Consider the following 12138-nt stretch of genomic DNA (forward strand, 5'->3'; position numbering starts at 1 on the left):
GTGTATATTTTGGAATTTGTGATTAAATGTTGGACATTGTGTGTAAAAGAAGAAGAGAGAGTCAAATAAATGGCATTTATGCCCAGAGGTGGCAATTCCTGTTCTTTCAGGTTAGTGTAGGGGTTGAAGAGTTGAGTTTGAGTTCTCCTGTTGTTATCATTACTCTCGGTCTCAAATTCCTCCAGTGGTGGACTGCCACTACCTGTGCCTCGTGGGTTCTGCATCCGGAACAATTCTCACTGAGGTTCATTCTCTGCCCCCAGCTTTCAGCAGACCCTGCACACTGTCTGACAGAGGTGATGACAGCAACTCTTCCCCTCCCCCAGTGCTAGGCTGCTGTTGCTTGATGTGCTGTACTAGGCTTCTGGTGGGGCAGGGGCGTTCTTCCGGTTCAGCCTCTGTCTTAGGCAGGGCCTGCAGTCCTGGACCTTAGGGTGGGTACTTCTTAGCACTTCTGTTCATTCTCCTACCTTACTGGCAGCCAAATTCTGCCTTGTGTCTGTTAAGTTGTTTGGGGGAGAGTCTCCTGCCTTTCCTCCAGTTGTAGCAACTCCTGCTTTGTACTAGTGCAGGGTTCTAGGCCTAGGAGGTTGTCATCCCCTGCCCCATGGGGAGGTGGCTGTTCCTCTCTGAAACAGTGGAGCTTTACCTGGCCACGGGGCTAGTAAAGGAGGCTTCTGATCCTTGGTTTGCTTCTGCCCCTTCCCCGCAGCTCTGGAAGTGGGAGTTTGCTGCCCTTCCCCCAGCAGCTGGAGGCTTTTGCTTCATGTGGGGAAAGGATCCAGGGAAGTGGCCCCAGCACCTCCCACACACCTGCTCCACTGAGAGGTGCTCCCCTCGGTCTCCTGCCCTGCTCAGCCTTTCCAGTGGGCCCAGTGGAAGGCTGTGGGGATGTGGGGAAACAACTGCGAGAGAATGCAAACTCCCCTTGGGTCAGGAGCTCCCAATTATTCTAAACCAGTAAGCTTACCCACTCTCAGCCGGGAGGAGTTCACACAGATCCTGTGTCCCATCTGTCCCCTCTTTGGAATTCAGTTTGCTTGGTTGATGAGTTCAAAACAAGGTTATGATTTTGTAGATTGCCTGGCGTGTTATAACAGAAGTGACATTTTCTGCATCCACCTATATCCTACCCAGAAACAGAACTGCAATCCCACTCTATTAAGTGGCAGTCTCTCAAATGAACCCCAGGTGTTTATACATACATTTCTTTTAAGGGTTAGCACTATTAAGTATTTAATAATCACCTCTTTATTATCTGTTTCCATCCTGTAAATGGATATCTGTGATGTCAAAAGTAATAATGTAACTTTTAAGCCTGAATTAGTCCTAATCTAAATATACAAAATTTTCATGATAATGTGGTCAACTAGAATGGCGAACATAGTTGGGGATGTTGAGAGGATCTCTGCGTAGTTATCAGAAAAGAATGTATCTAGCCCTTTTTTTTTCTGCCCTAGCTAGTCATGGGGTAGCCGCCTTGTACAGTGATTATCAACATCTCATTAAAAGAAAGCTAAAGACTTTTTATTAAAAAAATAACATGATAGGCTGGGTGTGGTAGCTCACACCTGTAATCCCAGCATTTGGGTGGAAGGGTCACTTGAGGCCTGGAGTTTGAGACCAGCCTGGGCAACATAGGGATACACCATCTGTACAAAAATATTTAAAAATCAACCAGGCATGGTGGTGCGTGCCTGTAGTCCCATCTACTTAGGAGGATGGCTTAGACCTGGGGTTTCAAGGCTACATTAAGCTATGACTGCACCACTGCCCTCCAGCCTGCGTGACAGAGCCAGATCCTATCTCTAATAAATAAATAAATAAAAATAAAAATAACATGAGAAATTACCATAGGGTAAAATAATTAAGCAAGGGCCAAGCTTAGAAAAAACTGCCCTGGTTCTACAACTGCTGGCAAAAGTGGTGTTGGGTGCCGTGGAGGTCAGGGAGCGTCTTCAAGAAAGGGCTTTGTGGAGGCCACCTGTGCAGCAGAGCCCACCCGTGCAGCAGAGCCCACTTGTGCAGGGAGCTCACACGTGAGAGCCCCCTGGGGCAGAGTCCATGAGTGCCTCTTCCCAGTTCCGCTGCCAGGGGGGCCCCTCTCCGTCTGCTTGCCACAAACATCACCCTGTTCCCACCACTGGCGAATGGCTCCAGGATTCTCTGTTAGCCCCACCCATGTGTCTTTTAGGTTTTATTACTGTTTTCTGAGGAAGAATTTGGCAGCTCGTCATTCAAGTTGCTTAAGAAGTACGTGGAGTTAGCTGGCATATAATGGGTATGCTTTCAAGTTGGAAGCTAAGTCCTATGTTTCTGTTTCAGGATGTTTTTACTGTAAGTGTTGGAAACTTACCCCCTAAGGCTAAGGTTCTTATAAAAATTACCTACATCACAGAACTCAACATCCTGGGCACTGTTGGTGTCTTTTTCATGCCCGCCACCGTAGCACCCTGGCAACAGGACAAGGCTTTGAATGAAAACCTTCAGGTTTGTAGGCATAAGATTTGAAGAAGCATTTTGGCGGCAGTGGAGGGGGAGTGGTGGAAGGCTGTGGAGGAATTTATGCCTGGGGAGAAAAACATGTAGAATAATCTTTAAGGCATAAAGTTAATTTTACTGACATTTATGCGTTTAGATACGTTATGTGTATAAAATGAAAAGAATAAAAGATACAGATATGACCAATAAGCATATTTTTATTCTGCTTAATCACTCAAAAAATGTTATATCTGTAGTGCATGTTCATCACGAAGAACTAGATAAGCATAGAGAATACAAATAAGCCAAAATAAGAAAATTAAAACCATCCTTTATCCCATTGGCCAGAGTTAATGGTTAATGCTTTGGTATATCCCTCCAAACTTCCTACTTTGTATGTGCAGCACATGTATAAAATGTGTGTGTGTACACACAGACATACGTAGAGTTTAAAATCTCTGTCAAAATGGTGAGTTATATTTTAGAAGTTCGTGTCATTCCATGAGCAAACTTTCTGTGTTTCACTGCTTGAAAGTGAAACCAGCTGTCTTGCTGACAGTTGTGGCCTTGCCAAGATTACATTCAGTTTAGAGTCTCATTGTGAAACTTAATATATGCTTAGTTATACAAATGTATTTTTCTTTTAACAGGATACAGTAGAGAAGATTTGTATAAAAGAAATAGGAACAAAACAAAGGTTAGTACCTAAAATATAAAACCTGTCAATTAATCGTTCAATGGATATTAGTTTTCTGGTTTAAATTTCCATTTAGAAATGTTTGAAATAATTTCAGATAGAAATTTAAGATCGTAGACTAAGACAACTTTCTCTTCATTTTTGGTAGCTTCTCTTTGACTATGTCTATTGAGATACCGTATGTGATTGAATTCATTTTCAGTGATACATATGAACTGAAAGAAAAGGTTAGTGCAACTTTGATTTCTTAAGAGCTCTTATTTTAACACTACTTTTATCTTATCAAAGCAGTGTATGCACACCTAATGCTAAATGACGAGTTAATGGGTACAGCACACCAACATGGCACATGTATACATATGTAACAAACCTGCACATTGTGCACATGTACCCTAAAACCTAAAGTATAATAAAAATAAATAAATAAGTAAATAAAGTGAAATAATGCTAACAAAAGCTTCTAACAAGAAGCAGCAGTCCTGCCCCTCCTTCTCCCCAGATCAGTTTCCAGAGACAGTGAATCACCTGGAATATTTGAGCTGTTTCTTAGATTTTGCCTCCAATTTTTAAATATTAATTTTTAAATATTAATTTTTAATGCTTTTTCTTGATTCACCTGTTTCAGAAATTATCTTTTATCAGCCGGGCATAGTGGCATAGTGGCCTGTAATCACAGCATTTTGGGAGGCCAAGGCACGTGGATCACGAGGTTAGGAGATCGAGACCTTCCTGGCTAACACGGTGAAACCCCGTCTCCACTAATATACAAAAAATCAGCCAGGCGTGGTGGCAGGCGCCTGTAGTCCCAGCTACTTGGGAGGCTGAGGAAGGAGGATGGCATGAACCGAGGAGGCCGAGCTTGCAGTGAGTGGAGGAGTGGAGATCACACCACTGCACTCCAGCCTGGGTGACAGAGGGAGAATCTGTCTCAAAAAAAAAAAAAAAAAAAAAGGAAAGAAATTATCTTTTGACTTCCTGTTATGGAAGTTGGACGTGTAGCTCTTGCCCCCTCCACCCACCTAACTCCCTACTTTTCCTCTTCCCTTCATTCCAAAAGACCTGTTTCACAATAGTCAGTGTTTATCATGTCAATGATGTTTACCACTGAGCCAAGAAATGTATAATATTATGTTGAGTTTTTTTGTTTGTTTTGTTTTGTTTTGTTTTTTGAGGCAGGGTCTTGCTCTGTCACCCAGACTAGAGTACAATGGTGCAGTCATGGCTCACTTCATCCTTGACCTCCTCAGCTCAAACAGTCCTCCTGCTTCAGGCTCCTGAGTAGCTAGGGCTACAGGCCTGTGCCACCACACCTGGCTAATTAAAAAAAAAAAAAAATTGTAGAGACAGGGTCTCACCATGTTGCCCAGGCTTTTCTCAAACCCCTGGGCTCAAGGGATCCTCTTTGCTTCGGCTTCCCAAAGTGCTAGAATTACAGGTGTGAGCCACCACACCCAGCCTATTTTCCTTTTTAGAATTCTGCAGGAATTTCAGACCTTCTCTTTATCTCTGGTATTCTGAAATTTCATAATAGTATGATTTTCATTCATTTTATGTAACTGGTGGTCTTTAGTTCTGAGAAACTTTGTTGTATTAAAAAAAAATGTTCCTCTCTCTTGTACCTTTCTGCAGTGCCTTTCTTTTTTTTGTTTTCATGTTTTTTGTTTTTTTTTTTTTGAGACAGGGTCTCACTCTGTCACCCAGGCTGGAGTGCAGTGGCGTGATCTCAGCCCACTGCAAACTCCGCCTCCCAGGTTCAAGTGATTCTCGTGCCTCGGCCTCCTGAGTAGCTGGAACTACAGGTGCCTGCTGCCACACCCAGCTAAATTTTCTATTTTTAGTAGAGATGGGGTTTCCCATGTTGGCCAAGCTGGTCTCGAACTCCTGATCTCAGGTGATCTGCCCACCTTGGCCTCCCAAAGTGCTGGGATTACAGGCGTGAGCCACTACATAATGGTGGAGGAGTCCTCAGTAGCAACAAGAGAGTGCCAGCCCCGTTGCATGGACACTTTTCAAGCCCCTGCTTGTATCTCATCTGACAGCATATCGTTGGCCACAGCAAGTCCTATGGCCAACTCCAGTTTCAAGGGTGGAAATATAGCTGCTGCCTCAAGGCAGGAGGAACTTCAAAAGTCACATTGCAAAGGGGCACGCAGACAGGAGTGGAGAGACTTTGTGGTCATGTTACACTCTACCGCATGCCTTTGCCTTTGTTGTTAAGCTTATTTACATTTTCAATAGCTTTTTTATATTCATGAAAATATAATATACAAATAAGGTATAATTCTAAGATTTCTGTTGAATTTTCTATTTTAGTCTTCTAGGCTTTAATTATCTGACATGCTGTCTGCTATACCCAGATAAGTCTAACTCAATGGGCAGATCTATAATCTTTGGATCCAGGGTTTGAGACTGTCTCACATTTGCCTAAATTTGACTGTGTGAATCAACTTTAGGATTGCAGAAGGGTGACTAATATGTTCATGGTCTTCTAAAACCTACATTTAGTTATTTTGGGGTTTTGTTGTTTCTTGTTTTGTTTTCTTGAGACGGAGTTCCGCTCTTGTTACCCAGGCTGGAGTGCAGTGGCGTGATCTTGGCTCACTGCAACCTCCATCTCCTGGGTTCAAGAGATTCTCCTGCCTCAACCTCCTGAGTAGTTGGTGTTACAGGCACCGACCACCACGCCCAGCACATTTTTTGTATTTTTAGTAGAGAAAGGGTTTCACCATGTTGGCCAGTCTGGTCTCGAATTCCTGACCTCAGGTGCTCCAACCGCCTCGGCCTCCCAAAGTGCTGGAATTACAAGCATGAGCCACTGCACGTGGCCTACATTTCATTATTTTGGAATTTACCATGACTTTCTTGATTCTTAATAGAGTTATGTAAGCTATGCAAGGGTTTGCTCCGTGACAGGTAAGTGCCGACTGCTAATACGGTGTTACTCCATTACTCATCTTGTCGTGGTGTTTTGTTTCACAGCGCACAGACTGCAAAGCTGTCATTAGCACCATGGAAGGCAGCTCCTTAGACAGCAGTGGATTTTCTCTCCACATCGGTTTGTCTGCTGCCTATCTGCCAAGAATGTGGGTTGAAAAACATCCAGAAAAAGAAAGCGAAGTATACTCCTTCTTACTTAGACATAGGAGATGCTATTGGAAAAATAAGTTTCAGAATAAGTTGGTTAAACTTGCAAATTATTGATTGTCCTGAAAAACTAGTATTACAAAATGAACTCTCACAACTCAAGATTCTGCAGCTAAAAATATTGACGCTATCAAGCATGCCAAACTTCTGACGTTTCACCCAAAACCCTTATGTGGATGATTTGCCTGTACAGATTGGCATTTTTACCTTAAGCTCCACCAAAAGAACATGTGCCATCAGACATTACATTGGGTATTATGTATACTTGTTATACTTTTAAAATACTGATACTGGAAAAACAAATAAGCAATTATTTGTGGTTGGTAATAAGACCCATTTTGTGTGGCTGTGACAAAGAGTCTCTTCTTAAGTTAAAATAAAAATAGAAACTTAGGCCAGGTGCGGTGGCTCACACCTGTAATTCCAGCACTTTGGGAGGCCAAGGCAGGTGGACTGCTTGAGCCCAGGAGTTTGAAACCAGCCTGGGAAACATAATGAGACCTCGTCTCTCTAAAAAATTAGAAAACAAATTAGCCAGGTGTGGTCACACACGCCTGTGGTTTTGGCTTCTCAGGAGGCTGAGACAGGGCGATCGCTTGAATCCAGGAGGTTGAGGTTGAAGTGAGCTGTGATCGTGCCACTGCACACCAGCCTGGACAACAGAGGGAGACCCTGTCTCAAAAAAAAAAAAAAAAAAAAAAGAAAAGAAAAGAAAAAAGAAAAGGCAACTTATGCAATAATAGTTATTTTAAGTATTGGTTAATTAATGGAAAAAAAGAAATGCGTGTGTATTTTAGTAATCACAATGGCATTATATTCCTCTTAGAGTAGCGTGTGTGAGAGATATATATATTTGTTCTATAATGTTGATGCTATATGATATTTCAGATATTAATTCTTGACCTCTCAGAAGTTTGTCTTCTCCGTTTTCGGAAACTCCCAGTTCTAACATTCTACTTTTGACTGGAACTCCTAGCAGGCCATCTTGTTGTTAATTACATCTTATTCTTTCTGTTTTTATAGCATTAGTTTACCTCACTAGAAAGTTTTGGAGTTTTCTAAACAGACCTTTTCCGGTTGAAGTGACAAGAAACTCCAGTCCAGCACCTTCTTTCTCCTTTCAGGCTTGCATGCTTGTCTTTCAACCCCATCTCGATGTCGACCTCCCTGACCTAGCCAATGAGAGCGAAGTGATTATTTGTCTTGACTGCTCCAGTTCCATGGAGGGTGTGACATTCTTGCAAGCCAAGCAAATCGCCTTGCATGCACTGTCCTTGGTGGGTGAGAAGCAGAAAGTAAACATTATCCAGTTCTGCACAGGTGAGTGCGCTTCGGCCCTGGTCTTGCGTGTGCTTCCCCTGCCTGTGAATCACGCTCTGTAAAACTGACGACTGTGGGTATCCGACCCCGCCTGTGTGGTGAGGGGCAGCCTAGTATGAAACTGAAGAACAAGAGCTCTGGAGCTGGACCCCCTAGGTCCCGATTCCAGCTGTACCACTCACAGGCTCTGTGTGTCACCTTGGGTGCACTACTTGAACTTCTGGTGCCTCCATTTCCTCATCTGCGATCTGAGGATAATTGTCCCTAACTCACAGTGTTGCTGTGAGGAAGACTGAGCTAATGTATGTAAAGGATTTTTAAACTTGCCTGTCCCACAGTAAGTGAGATATAAAAGCTACTGTTGTCATTAGCAACTGAACCAAATGCAAAACCCTTGGTCTGTTGAGTAGGAGGTCCCAAGTCTAAGGACAAAACATTTGCCATCAGCACAGTCATAGAAAATCTATAAGGAATGGTCTCAGGAAGCATCCAGCCAGCACTGCTAGAAGTGAGGTAGTACCACCCTCCAGGTGGGGCCCAGGGACGTCTCAGCCACTAGAAGGCAGCACCTCAGGGATGAGAGGTGTGTAGAGTGGAGTGAGGGGACAGTCCTGTCCTATTGATTCTCATCCTCTGTGCCATCCAGCAGAAGGCCCAGCCCCTTTTCCCCAGAGGTACAGTCTGCTGCTGCTGGGGCAGAGGTCGGATAAGCATGGGGAGTGCAAAGGGCATGAGCAGAGACTGTGGCCTTCCGGGGGCCAAGCTGCTCAGGCCATTGCAATGCCCTGCACCTTTGCACAAGTGATCTGCGTGTACACATGGAATTCGACTCAACATTTTGCATAGTAAAGTACCACAGTTTGACTGCTCTACGATGTATTATTTAGAAAAATAGTGTGGTGATTTATTTATTTTTTTTTTGAGACAGTCTCACTTTGTTGCCCAGGCTGGAATGAGGTGGTGTGATCTCAGCTCACTGCAACCTGTGCCTCCTGGCCTTAGCCTCCCCAGTGGCTGGGATTACAGGCGCCCACCACCACACCCAGCTAATTTTTGTGTTTTTAGCAGAGACAGGGTTTCACCATGTTGACCAGGGCTGGTCTTGAACCCCGACCTCAGGTGATCCACCCACCTCAGCCTCCCAAAGTGCTGGGATTACAGGCATGAGCCACCATGCCTGGCCTGTGGTGAATCTTTTGTATGTTAAAATTATCAGTTTTCCAAAAAAGAAGGTATACACATAAATATATAACGTCCTTTACGACAGCTGTGGTTTATGAGGTAACATTATTGTTTGTTAGTGGTCAAGCAAGTGAACGTGTGGAAGCAGCACCTCATGCTGATCTTATTACTCAGGTTACAAGGAGTTATTTTCGTATCCTAAGCATATCACAAGCAATACCACAGCAACAGAGTTCATCGTGGTGAGTGCAAGAGGCTTCCTGTATCTCTTGGGTCTTTTCCTACCACGCTTTAAGGGGACCTCCAGGGCTTAGGCCCCTCAAGCCACCATCAGAGCACCCCTAGTCCTGTGGTTTTTGTATATTGGTGGGCTCTTTATTTCATTAATTAAAATGATAATGAACTCATTAAGGAAAAATTGGAAATTAAAAAGAATAGAAAGAAAAAAATCACCCATGTCCCACCACCCTAATGCAACTAGCATTAACAGCTTTGAGAAGTTTTCTTCTGTCCTTTGTATTTTTTCTCTTAAAATGCAGCCAGCTTCATCTAAAAGGATTGAGGTTTAAAAAAAAAAAGAAAGAAGGAAAGAAATGCTGGGCATGGTTGCTCATGCCTGTAATCTCAGCACTTTGGGAGGCCAGGGCAGGTGGATCACCTGAGGTCAGGAATTCGAGACCAGCCTGGCCAACGTGGTAAAACCCCATCTCTACTTAAAATACAAAAAATTAGCCGGTTATGGTGGTGGATGCCTGTAATCCCAGCTACTCGGGAGGCTGAGGCAGGAGAATTGCTTGAACCTGGGAGTTGGAGTTTGCAGTGAGCTGAGATTGTACCACTGCACTCCAGCCTGGGCAACAGAGCAAGACTCTGTCTCAAAGAAAAAAAATAAATAAATAAAATAAAATAATAATAAAATTGAGCAAGCTGAGACTGATCAGCTGCCTCAGCCAGGCTGGCAAATCCGGGGCTGATTGCATGGGACATTTCTTCCTGTAGACGTCATAGTCCTCTGGAAACTATAAAAAATCAAATAAGCATGAGGTGATAATATTGTAGTTACTGTGTGACATGAAATAAACTAAAAGGACATAAGTTTGGTTGTTTCACAAATGTATAATTAGGGAAAGAAAATATTTTCGGTGTCACTATATCTCTACACTGTGCTTAGATGCGTCAGTGATGACAGCAAATGGTGACTGTGACCAACAAGGAGAATATAATCTTTCACTTCATTTCCTCCAGTCTGCCACACCTACCATGGGAAACACAGACTTCTGGAAAACGCTCCGATATCTTAGCTTATTGTACCCTGCTTGAGGGTCATGGAACACCCTCCTGGTGTCTGATGGGCACCTCCAGGATGAGAGCCTGACATTACAGCTCGTGAAGAGGAGCCGCCCCCACACCAGGTTATTCACCTGCAGTATCGGGTGAGTCTCAGAGAGCTGGTCACACAGTCCAGACCCACGGGGAGGTCTTCTTGTTGCCCTGCACGGGACTTTTGCAAGCCTGGAAGTTGACAGCAGAAGCCTTACAGCACAGAGGGATGGGGCTCCAGGCTCCCGGCCAGACTGCCTGCGTCTCAGAACCTGGGTTGGCCACTCATTAACTGCGACCTTGGGGAAATTCCTTAACCTCTCATCTGTAAAACCAAGATGATAATGAAAATACCTACGTCCTTGGGTTGCTGAGGAATAAATGAGCTCATACATAGAAAGCACTCATAACAGAACTAACCCAAAAAACACCAAATCAATGTTAGATGTTATTATTTAGCATAAGAATCCAAATCTCCAGCTTGTCCCAAGCGGCCTGGGTAAACCTCCTGCCTGGCTGTGCTGGGCTCGTGCTGGGGCATGTGGCCTCCAGGCAGACCCCACCAGGCTGCTCTGCTCCTTCGCATCTCTTTTCTGGCCATTATGAGCACTTGCATTTTCAAACCCTGTGGTGTGCACAGAAGCTTTCCATGGGAAGCTCACACCCTACATTGTTGGAATTGCCCCTCCCCAGTAAAAGTTAGCTCTTTTGGATGGCACTAAGGTGTGTGGTGTATGTGTAAGGAAAACATCAAACAGAGGGGGCCACTTGGTGTCTGCATAGGACTTGCCCATCCTACCTGCCTCTGTGGCCTCTGGACTCCCACCTGTGGCCACCACCTCAGCAAGTGGTTACCAGCTGTCTCTATTCTGAGGCAGTGCACGGAGCAGATCCTCAGCTTCTTCATGGGGCAGAATGGGGGCCTCTGTGCTGTCCTTGACCCTGAGCCTTGACGTGGACTCGCCCTGAGCTCCAGGAGCCAGCACCCCCCAGTGCTCCTCTGTGGCCCTGATTCCCCTCCATGGCCCCAAGTGCCCGTCTGTGACCCCTGACACCCCTAGCTGCTATACCCAGGCCAGCTCTGCCTGCCTTGAGGGCTTTCTTCTCTCTGTCCTCCACAGTCACAGCTCCTGGCTCTGTTCTCTGTAATCTAAGGCCTAGCCCAGCATCACAGGCCAATGAGGAAATAAATCCAGCCTGAGCAGCTCCGCCAGTTGTTGTTCCTGATGGGACTTCATCTGCTGAGCTCACAGCTGTACTCAGGGCAGCCCGTGCACCATCTCCTGGTCTCAGCGGCCCCTCCCTGCCCCCTGCTCCCAGGTCAGGGCTCAGACACCACAGAGCAGAGGTGCTGGCACCTATTCATGCCTTCCTCAGTGAAGGCCTATTCTGGGAGGAGCATCGGGGCCCCATTCTGGCGCTGGGAGGTGGGATTTTCCGACGTGCCAGGGAGGAAATCAAGGGAGTGTGATGAGGTCAGGTGCAGTGGCTCGCTCCTGTGATCCCAGCACTTTGGGAGGCCAAAGCAGGAGGATCGCTTCAGCCCAGGAGGTCAAGGCTGTAGTGAGCCATGGTCGGGTGATTGCACTCCAGCCTGAGTGACTGAGCAAGACCCCATCTTTAAAAATAAAAAAAAAAAATTGAAAAAAGTAAGGCATGTGATGGGGAGTCTGGGTGTGTATTAGGGGAGCCTGCTTCAAGAGGAGACTGTGCCAGTTAGCACCGCCCCTGCCTAGAGGGGCATCAGCTTTTCTTTGGTTTGTTTTGTTTTTTGAGACACAGTGTTGCTCTGGGCCCAGGCTGGTCTCGAATCCCAAGCTCAAGCAATCTGCCTGCCTTGGCCTCCCAAAGTGCTGGGATTACAGGCATGAGCCACTCTGCCCAGCCACCACTTGTTTTTTTAATAACAGCCATCCCACTGGGTGTGAAATGGGATCTCACTGTGGTTCTGATTTGCACTTCCCTAATGACTAGTGACATCAAGCATCTTTGCA

The sequence above is a fragment of the Nomascus leucogenys genome, chromosome 5, assembly GCF_006542625.1.
Source record: "Nomascus leucogenys isolate Asia chromosome 5, Asia_NLE_v1, whole genome shotgun sequence".
Classification (NCBI taxonomy): domain Eukaryota; kingdom Metazoa; phylum Chordata; class Mammalia; order Primates; family Hylobatidae; genus Nomascus; species Nomascus leucogenys.